We start from the raw sequence: 10,652 nt of genomic DNA, 5'->3' as shown, positions 1-10,652 counted from the left end.
AAAAAAAAAAAAAAAAAAAAAAAAAAGTCAAAATATTCAAATGCTTGGCATGAATTAAATATATACAGATGAGAGCCTTATTAAACTTCCCATGAAATCATGGAAAAACCATGCATCTGAGCATAATGAATGAAATCATATATGGAACATAAGCAAAACATTTCTATTTTTATTTAGAAATAATGTGTGTGGCTGAATAGAAATAGTTCATTTCTGCCACTTATTTTTCAGTGTTAAACAGATAACTGAATAATTTACACACATTTGCATTTGCAATTGATGAAAATATGTCTTGTAGTAGATAAAATAATTCTGTGTGTACATTTCATTTTGAGCAGTGCTTTGTTTTCTTGTTAGTATTTTCAACATTGCCTAAATGAAGTGTTTTCCATGACTCAGTCAATTACATAATGATATTCCTGGTGAAGCCAATTTAGATGATTCTGGTAGCTGCATGTCAGACTGCAAAGGTAGTTAATAAATGAAATTAAAAGGAGAGATTTCTATAGACAGGCAATATAATTGTCCTTTTATTATATATGAGGGTAGAATCTATACAAAAGAAAATTGATGAAAGACCAAGGCTATCAGTGCCTAAGCAATTTAAGCAATTAAGACAGAAAAGTTATGTGTGTTACTGAAAGATAAAAGTAAAATTATTTGAAAACCAGCCAGATTCTGACCTGAAGGACATGACCTTGTGGTGTCTTAAGACATACCGACAAACTTTTCTCTGCCAAGTTTATTTGGGTCAGAGATCCAGCAGAAAAACTGGGTTGAGGATGTGTGTGATTTGAAGCTGTTCAAGCTAGTTTAAAAGAGCAGTTAGTATTGGTGTTGTCCTAGTTAGGCTCATAAATTCTCTCATTTGACAGATCTTTATACTGTATTTCTAATATGTCACTGTTTTTATAAAATTAGCAAAAATATATATTTTTTTCTTATTGTAAATATAATCAGAAACCCACAGCTGTGTAACTCTGTTCTCTGCTAATCAAATATAGGCAAATTTAAGCAATCTTTAAATAATATTTTGTAATATTTTCTATAATTAATAAGTACAGAATATTTATATTTCAACAGTGGCTCTTGGGGATATTTTTACTCAGTTGAATGTTTGTATTGAATGGATTTTTTAAGCAGAATGATGTGCATAGGGAGATATTTCTGAAAATAGGCTTTATTTTGTGATATGCAGTCTCATTGCTTTTTTTTTGATACGTAAAATCTTAAACAATGATTGGATTGATTATCAGCTTCCACATCAACCAGGTATGACTTCTTTTTTTTAATTAAGTTTATTGGTACATTTTAAGTATACAATAGTTACATTCCTCACTGGGATCAACCATCTACGTGTTCGCAATGGAAACTGATTGCATCAGGGTTTCTGTTATCCCGGCCTATTACACAGCCATGCCAGTGTTTATGCTTGTGAGTGCTGTCTACAAAACCAAAGCACTCACAAGAGCTACATCAAAGGAAGGTAATTCTGACATGATGTCAAGCCATTTCAATTTAGAACAATAAAGCCTGAATCTTAGAATCCTTGCTGCCACATACTTGTCTACTATTGAGAAAATCACAGAAGTTTTATTGTCTATTTTTCTTTGCTTAATAAAAAAATGCTTGTTTTGGGAAGTTTTGAGAAAATCCAATGTGGTGATACATGAAAATTTTTAAATTCAAAAACTATCTTACACACTGTGGTGTTACAAATCTATTCTTACTTAACAATTGCTCCAAGAATTTGGGTTGACTAACAGTCACAGAAATAACAAGACTCATATTCTGATGTTTCAGGTATGAGAATATTTAGAAAATTCTTACTTAATTTTTCAAATATCCCCCATACTAAGAATTTCTTTTGAAATTTCCAGAAAAAATAGCACTTCTTACAGATTTTGATGATATTAACCACTATTTGTGACTTTTACATAAATTAATATAATTCTTATGCAAATGTTTTAATAGTCAAATAGAATTCTTCTGTGAAAATTTCCTAGGTTTTATTGCTGCAGCTATTTTGCTAGATATTTAATGTCATCTATTAAATCCTATGCAAACTCAAACAAACTTACATAAACTTATATTTACTAAAACATTAACAAATTTAAAAAGTTACAGAGCCACAAAAAATAACATTTCAGAGCAAAATCACTGAGGTTTCCTTGCAATGCTTGACAAAATTTAGGGTACAGTTTCAAGAAAACTTTTTTTTTCTTCTGAATCAGCTCATTTACGAACCAATTTATTTCTGAAATAGACCCCAGGGGCAGGTTTGTGGGTGACTGAAATAGGGGATATCTGACTGGCCACTCAAGGAAATTGCTCTGGACTTTTAATCTTATTTTGATTAAGTTCTGTGTAGATTGTGTCTGCCAGCCTGGCCTTAAGATTACTGTTTCTGAGATCTTTGCCTGCTATTGGACTGAGACTCAATTTTTTTTCCTACTTTTTCAAGGTTAAGTTGGAACAATATCACACATTTCTATCGATAGTATATGCTTAGCTTTTTGTTTCAGAAATTTAATAAAGACACCACAACTGACAAATTACAATTTATTAAAGTTACTTAAAAAAATAGTGTTAGGTTAAATACAAAAGAAAACCCTTTACGTTAAAAACATGGTACCATCATGATAGTAAAATTTATCATGCAATGGCAAAATGACAAATCTATAAGGAAACGAAGTACAGTTTAAAAGTTAACTAGTTAAATACAGCTACTTAGTGTAAAAGAGTGTGGACATGGTGAAACAGAGGAGGTTTGTATTTTTTAAATTAAATCCTAATCAAAACAGAGGTGATCCTATTCATTTTTCAGAGCCATAATGGTACAAACAATAAGATGTCCCTCACTTTGTGCTAAGTAAACATGAAGACCCTATCAAGCTGTTACTTCCTTCTTTCTTCAATAGTATATTTTAATATTATGCAAACATTTCCTTGCCTCTCAAACGGCACACATGAATCATTCAAAGATTCAATAGAAAAATCCATCATTTGGTTAGTGGAAACACTTCTAAAACAATCTGAGTTCATTTTTGAGAAGGTGTCCTCTTCTGGCCGAGGTATACTCAACAGATAATAAGAGTTCTGTTATTAAAATATGCATTTCTTGTCTCCTTTCTGCATATAAATGTCAAAGCATGATATACTAATTATTCTTATCAGCAAAGATCAAACCTTTGTAAAAAGAAGCTTTCATTTGGACATGATATGAGAATTTCCCCATTGTTAAAGCAAATTAAAAGCTATGATTTCCAAGGCCCGTCTCAAAAGCATTGACATTTCCGGTACTCTGTATTGCTTGCCAGGTTGGTCTTTTAGAGGAAAATTTCTCACCTATCTGCAAAAGAAAACTGGTGTAAAAAGTGTGCTAAAAGAGTGGTGAGATCATGATCCTCAGAGCTGTTAAACGTCATGCGGACCCTGGATAGCAAGAATAATAAGGTTATTGTTTCCCAGCTATAGGCAGCATCCTCTATTATTTGAATGTGTCACAGCTGAAAATGGTGTAAAGATCTTGTCTAGAGTACCTGATGTATAAATCACAACATTTTTGTGGGTTGTAGTCAAGTGGGCAGGAGTATTCTAATCATCTCTCCAAATGTTCCAGTCATCTCTCCAAATGTAGCACATTCAACTTGTCAGTTAAAAAAAGGCTAATCTTATCTGCTGTACATTTCTGAATTTAGAATTTGATGAAGTCAAATGTTCTTCAGCTTTTTATCAACCCAAGCGACTATATTGTGCTTTTAAAATGCATTAATTTTTACTTTTTTAAAATTACAGGACATATGTATTATTTTCACCAAATAAGGCTACCTAAAATAATGTCAACGGTATTGCCAAAACACTGGATTAAGAAACCTAATGTTTTTTCTTTGCTGCAGGAGTGCTCCAAGCCTATTTTAAATTTTAATATACATCATGAATCTCTTGTGAAAGATATAATTTACCTGTTGGATTTTTTAAATTTAGAGACGATATTTTTGACAGTATGTAATTTTCTGATTTTTAAAAGCCAAGAATATAATTAAGCTCATATTTACTATTTTTATTTTAAGCTTTTTATTAAAACAAAAATATGACGTATTTCCTTCTCTTTTTCTTATGTCTCACCTATTACTTCTCATAGATACATTATTTTTAATTTAGCATTTCTTTTTTTTAACATTTTGTCAGCTACTAAGTTGCCTTTTTTAGCAGTAAGCTATAATACTTATGGGGAAAAAATGCTGTCCCTTGAAAGGGCTGTCAGATTGCCCCCCAAAAAACTTCTGCTTGTTGTTTTGTTTCAGATAAAGCTGCTCAGAAAAACATAAAAAGAACAGACACTAATCCCCGAGTCACTTTCACTCATCTTTTTAGGTAGTGAATTTGTTCATTATAATACTAAATTTCTAGTTAAAAGAGTGAACAGAGATTTTGAATATCTCCCCACATAGGATTGTGAGTTCTAAAGAAACACCTTCTAGGAGTGATAAAAGCTCTGGAGTCAGCCTTCAGACCTTGGGTATGTGACTCCATGGTGTGCAAGTCAGCAGTGGCAAAGACACACGGACATAAAAAAGATTTCCCTCTTTACTTGGTACTTGTCAAAGAGGGAGCTTTCTTTATTGGATGTAATTTGTGCCATGGCATTGTCAGGAAGAGGAATGTATATAGGTTTAGATGGAGGCCTAGATCCAGACACTTTGGGTGAAGTTTCTGAACATAAGGGTTTATGGCCTGGAGATTGCAAGGGATGACACATCATCCACTAGGCAGAAATCCAGGGAGCATAGGAATTCACCTCTCTCTCTGGACCTAGGTGAAGGCAAAGCAGTCCATCTGCTCTGGAGGACTTTGAAACTACAGGAGACTATCTTAGAGGTTTAACTTTCATTTTGGTTAATTTATACATATTTCTTTTAGAGTGCCTTCTTCTGATAGGAGGGATGTTATAAAATGCAGTAGACATGAGGAATTTGATCACATTTCCCTCCATCTTATGTAACATTTCTAGGTGCAGCATAGAATTGTCATTTAGTGACCATTGTCAGGTCATTTTCTCCCACAGCATATGGTGGCCTTACTGTGTTACAGAGAAAGACCATCTGTTTCCTAGTCGTTGGCAAACAGCTAAAATTCTGCCAGTTTAAAGGAGATACCTCAGTGGGGTTTCTTCTGGTATGAAAGCCTTGTAATCATATTAGCTACCTAAGGGCTTGAAAAAAAAATCGTCAGAATATCAACTCCACAATTTTTTATTTAAATTTTTTTTTTAATTTGGTGTATCATCAAAGGATTTCAGAGATTGGAAGCTATAAATTACCAGTTGGGGGGTTCTGGAATGTAAAAAAAAAAAAGATGAACCAAAACAAATCTGTACTTTCCTCTGGAATGACTTTAATATGTGGCAGAGGGGCAGAATAAAAGTATCTTGCAATCTCCCAAACCTTAAATTACCCACACCTGTCACAGAGATTTCTTTTAATCTCACAGCCATCCTCCAAGGCTTTCTATGCCCGAAGCCCTTGGTCAGCGTCCCTTTCTGGACAGATATTTTATACATTCTCCCAGAACTCTGACTGTTTTGCAATTTCCTCATCCTCAGGACAAAGATGTAAGCTGTGATTCACCCTTGTGCACTTTCCTGAACCTGGAGAGCAGAGAGAGATTTATTACTTTTTTAAAATACAGATTTACAGTACATAATTATTACATCCCATGTAGGGAATTATAAACATGTAAATAAGATATCTCAACACTTTTTTCCACCTTTCCCCCTCCCCTTTATCCAACTTCCTCCCATCTATTGGTGCCTTCCCATTTGCAAAAGATCTGTCTCCCTAACTCCTATTATCTACTTTTTATTTTGCTTCTGCATATTTTAGGGTTTTCACATAAGAAAAGACAGGCGATATTTAAACTTCTGTGATATATTTCTCTTGAAAATATAGTTTCAAGGTACATTTATTTTCATGTAAATGACTCATTTATCTTTATTTAAGCTTATCTTTCTTTATAGCTTACTATTAGTGTATTGTGTATAAAAACCATCTTTTCTTTCTCCATTCATCTGTTGATGGGCACAGAGTCAACTTCCAAAGTTGTGCTCTTTATGAATTGTACTCTATAAACATGGAAATTCACATATCTCTCTTGTACCATTACTGTGCGTGGTTGTGACTGGTGGTCTTTTCTATGCTTTTATTGTCCTGTTCAAAGCATTGAATGAAATAAATGAAGAATTTAAGAGTTTAACATTTTTTTAATGTTAAAAAGGAAGAAAAGTGAAAAAGAAGCACTCTAAAGAAGAAATTCCCTGAAGAAAAAACAAAATGTATCATGCACATGGGATGGGACACAGATAGAGCAAGAGAACAGCGACCACCTGACCATGTTCCCCTCATTTTATAACCTCTTTCTGCCACCAGATCCTGGCTGTCTCACACATGCCTCAGCATATACATCCTGGATGTGAAGGACAGGTCTCCACGACTGACAGTTCATGCCCAGTTTTCCAGCTGCTTTGCCATAATTTAAACTCCTTCCTCATTTCTTCCTGAGAGACACCATTCTCCATAATTCTTTATGGGTTGCTGACAGTGTGGTGATCTCTGTCATTATCTATAGCTGTTTCTGCTAAAAGAGGCTGTGGCTTTGGCTTGCTGGGGATTATATGACCTCTAAGTACCTTGGAATAGCATGACTCACTGGCTGAACTGAGGAAAACCTGTCAGAATGTTATCCACTGTCAGGTTGATAGCCTGACCAGTTACTGAGGGTATTCTGGTTTCCTGAATCATAGTACATCAAGGGATTAAATAATAATATACAAAGAATGAGGAATAAAGGAATAATAGTTATTACTTTGGGAGCCAGCAATTGATCTTAGCCCTCTCTTGGCTAAAACCACCCGGTCTTAGCTCTATCCTTGTTAAGACCACGAGCACTGGATTAGTAGATATTTATGATTATACAACATAGCAAGGGGGACTGAAGGAGATACAAGGAATAGCAGAATAATGCACTAATGAGCCAGCCATATATTGTTGTGAAGGACAGGTCACAGTTAACAAGCCACCTACTCTAGCTTGCAGGTCATCGCTCACAAGTCACCTGCATTATCATGATCTTGGAAAATGCTTGCACAGGAAGTCTGTCCTTGCTATTAGGGAATTCACAACCTCACTGATCACTGAGACCTCAACTGTGACTGTTAGCACAGGAAGTTTGTCTCTGTACATCAGCTGAAGGGTCAATTAGCAATTCACACTTAGGCCTTGAGAGGGTTCATAATCAATAGCCAAATTACAACCCAAATCAATAATGTCTAAAGCTTTCTCACTGTGATTTCATTTCTCACAAAACCCATGTGTACTTTTTTAAATCAATGGCTTAGCTTATGAGGCCATTAAAAAAAAAAAAGAAGAGAATAAAAAGATGACAGCATGTGACACAGGTCCATGTAATAGTTGCAAAATAGTTGCACAAGACAAGATGGTGCCTCGCCACATAGTATGGAAATATGGTGGCATTCTGCACCAAAACAAGCAAACGGAAATGAAGCCATTCATAAAGTAAGGTAAGCAGAGACTGTGCTAATTTCCAAAAAGGGTAGCAAAATACAACAAACAAACCCATGAATGACAAGTCATACCCACACAAGTGACTAGAAAGGGGTTAAAAAATGACAATAAAGCCTATACTCCTTTCCCTAATTCCTCCTGAAGGGGTGAGGAAACTTCTTTCTGACACCATGAGAAGAGTCCTATGCATTCCCAGCGGTGCGGATTCATGGGTACAGGAATAAAACAATGGAAGTGGAAATAATATGATACATAATTCCCCCTGTGATTCACTAGTGAAAGTTTTGCTTTCTGTTGCTGCTTTGCTGGCTGAGAAGGCTTAATTTCAGAGGCAGGAATACTTGACCACAAGATAAGGTTTTCATTGAAAATGAAGCTAAATCTTCCCCTTGGTCATTTAGGGTTCCCCAACCCTGTGCATAAACAAGCTAAGGAGGATTTATAGCTTTGGTGGTAATGATTGATCTAGACTATTAAATTTGACTATTCCACAGTGGATGTAAGACAATATGTTCAGCATGCAAGGTTCCCTTAGGGATTCCTAATATTACCAGGCTCTGTTACTAAGGTCCCTGAGAAGCTTCAAGATCCCAATTCAGGCAAAAGACAAATGGCCTGGAAATTTCAGGAATAGAGGAATAGTTCACCCTGCATAGGAATGAAGACTGCCTAGGTACTTGCTGAAGATTGAAATTTTCTTTTTTTTTCCTATTTTGTGAATATTGCTACACACATATGCAAATATTAAACAAAGTGTCTTTTTTCCTTTCTTTGTAAGTGTTCACTGACATAATCTTAGAATCTAAGTATCTTTAAATATAGATTATAATATTTACAATATACATCTCACCCAATGAAAAACTTTTCCTTTTATTGTGTTCTGCTTGAGGACAATACAGTTGTGTCATGTGAGAAATTACTTGGAATTTGCTTTTGTATTTGGAGGTTCAGTGAAATTTTAGGAGATGTGTCTGATTATCAAGTGGTTTGTGATTGTCAGTTGTGATACCGCCGTTGACTTGAAAAAGAACTGTTTTGCAGATCAGTAAACTTCTGGATGTGTTTGAGGCTGTTTGATACATTGGCCAGCCAAGAGAAGGGAGAAGGCTTAACTTGGAGGCCAGTCACACCAATCAATAGGCTTGAATCCTGCGTGGAATAAAAGGTAAAAGAAAGGGAAGTGTTCTGTTTTCTTAAAGAGCTCTAGTTTTCGTCATTGCCTTTGGACAGCGGCGTCCAGTGTCTTCAGCCTTCCGATACAGACTTTCTCTACTGACACCATGGTGAATTTCCAGGCTCTTGATTATTGACAGATACTGGATCTTCAATCTCTCTAACACACAGGGATCCATTTTGGATTCTTCTGCCTCTGATGATGCAGACAGCCATTGTGATTCTTCTGCCTCTGATCCTATTGGCAGCTGTTAAATTCCTTTGTAGAGGTAAATACATTGTTTTTCCTGCCATTTATTTTAGACTAACATGTAAACTCCATTACCCTATGCTAATTAATGAGTATTTTTCTTGTCTTACCTTTCTTTATTGATCTAACAATTTATAACATAAATATTTGTAAGCTTTAATAAAATCCCAGATTGTATCTTTCTGTGACTACCACTTTTCCCAACTAGAAAAGTAAAAACAACAATCTTTATTGTAAATGTTGCTTATATTCTAGTACAGGATATTTTGCACATTTTTCTATAGTTTTAGAATTTTGTACATAACTAAATCTCATTGTTAACACTAACACCTGTTATTGAAATTGTTCAATTTAACTGGCCTAACATGAAGCCTAAATCTGTCTCTAAATTAAAGTTGCATGGTTCTGGTTATTAAACTCAAGTATCTATGTGAGCATTAGAAAATATTTGAAAGATATTTTGGTAAATATGGTTATATAGCATTTGATGAAATCAATGTATGTTTTTAATAAAGCTGAGTTTTATTTGAATGTATGCCATAAGATTAAAGTTAATAATGTCAATCTTTAATGAAATGGAGCAGAAACAGCATGTGTGAAAATATTCTGAGGGAAGAGTGAGCACCCCTATTATTAACCTTCCACTGAATTATGTAAGAATTTTCTTTGCATGTAACCAAATACTTTTTAAAAAATAAATTTAAATTAAAAATAATAAAATTCTATGTACCTTTGACATTTTTAATGTTGTTCGTGAAATAAAAAACTGAATATTCTATTAAAATATGTAATACATGGATTTTAAAAAGAATTTAATTTAATTGATTTTGAAATAGCAATTTCTTGATACAATCTCTCAGCATGTTTCATTTGCCCAAGAGAGAATTCTTTAATTATAAGATTTTTAATTTGCCATTATAATTTTATAAGTGAAATGATTAATTACTTTAAGCATCAATTTTACAGATAATCATTTATTTAAATGACAGAAATAAAGAAAGCAGATAAGCTAATGCATAACACATGAAGTAAAATCATTTAGTAGAAGTGAAATCAGTGTTAAAATATTTCTTTCTGCATAGTTCTCTAAAATTTGTTTTTGCTGAATAACAATTATATTTTGAGTTCAACTGATTCAATACAAAAATGGAATTTAAAAACATAATAAAAGTATAGGTATATTTGGAATGCACATTTTACGAATTTTATAATATATTTTAGAATCACAAATGCTAAAGCAAATGAGAGAAAGATCATATTTTATGGAATAAAAAAGGAGAGAGATGCTTTTAAGTACTTGAAGGTTAAAGGCTGGTTTCTATTACAAACAGTGCCCTTTCAATCAACATTATAGCTATCTAAATATACAACTACTTCAAATAATAATGTCTATTTATCTTGAAGTTCTAACTAACAACTTCGAACACTGATTTTTTTAACAGAATCCCATGAGAAGATTTTAATAGTACTAATATCATGGCCCCACCTTAGACTAATTGGCAAGGGCTGTAGGTAGTTTGAAATGCCCTACATTATTCTAAAAAGACAGAATAAGAATGTTCAATTTTGATAGTTACATAGTGTAAAGGGTATAAGCATTAAGTGTATGTATTCCACGTGTAAATGCTTGAAAAAGTTACATATAT

Source organism: Fukomys damarensis, unplaced genomic scaffold (assembly GCF_012274545.1).
Source record: "Fukomys damarensis isolate Sample0158 unplaced genomic scaffold, DMR_v1.0_HiC HiC_scaffold_38, whole genome shotgun sequence".
Taxonomy (NCBI): Eukaryota; Metazoa; Chordata; class Mammalia; order Rodentia; family Bathyergidae; genus Fukomys; species Fukomys damarensis.
This window is presented reverse-complemented; position numbering follows the sequence as displayed.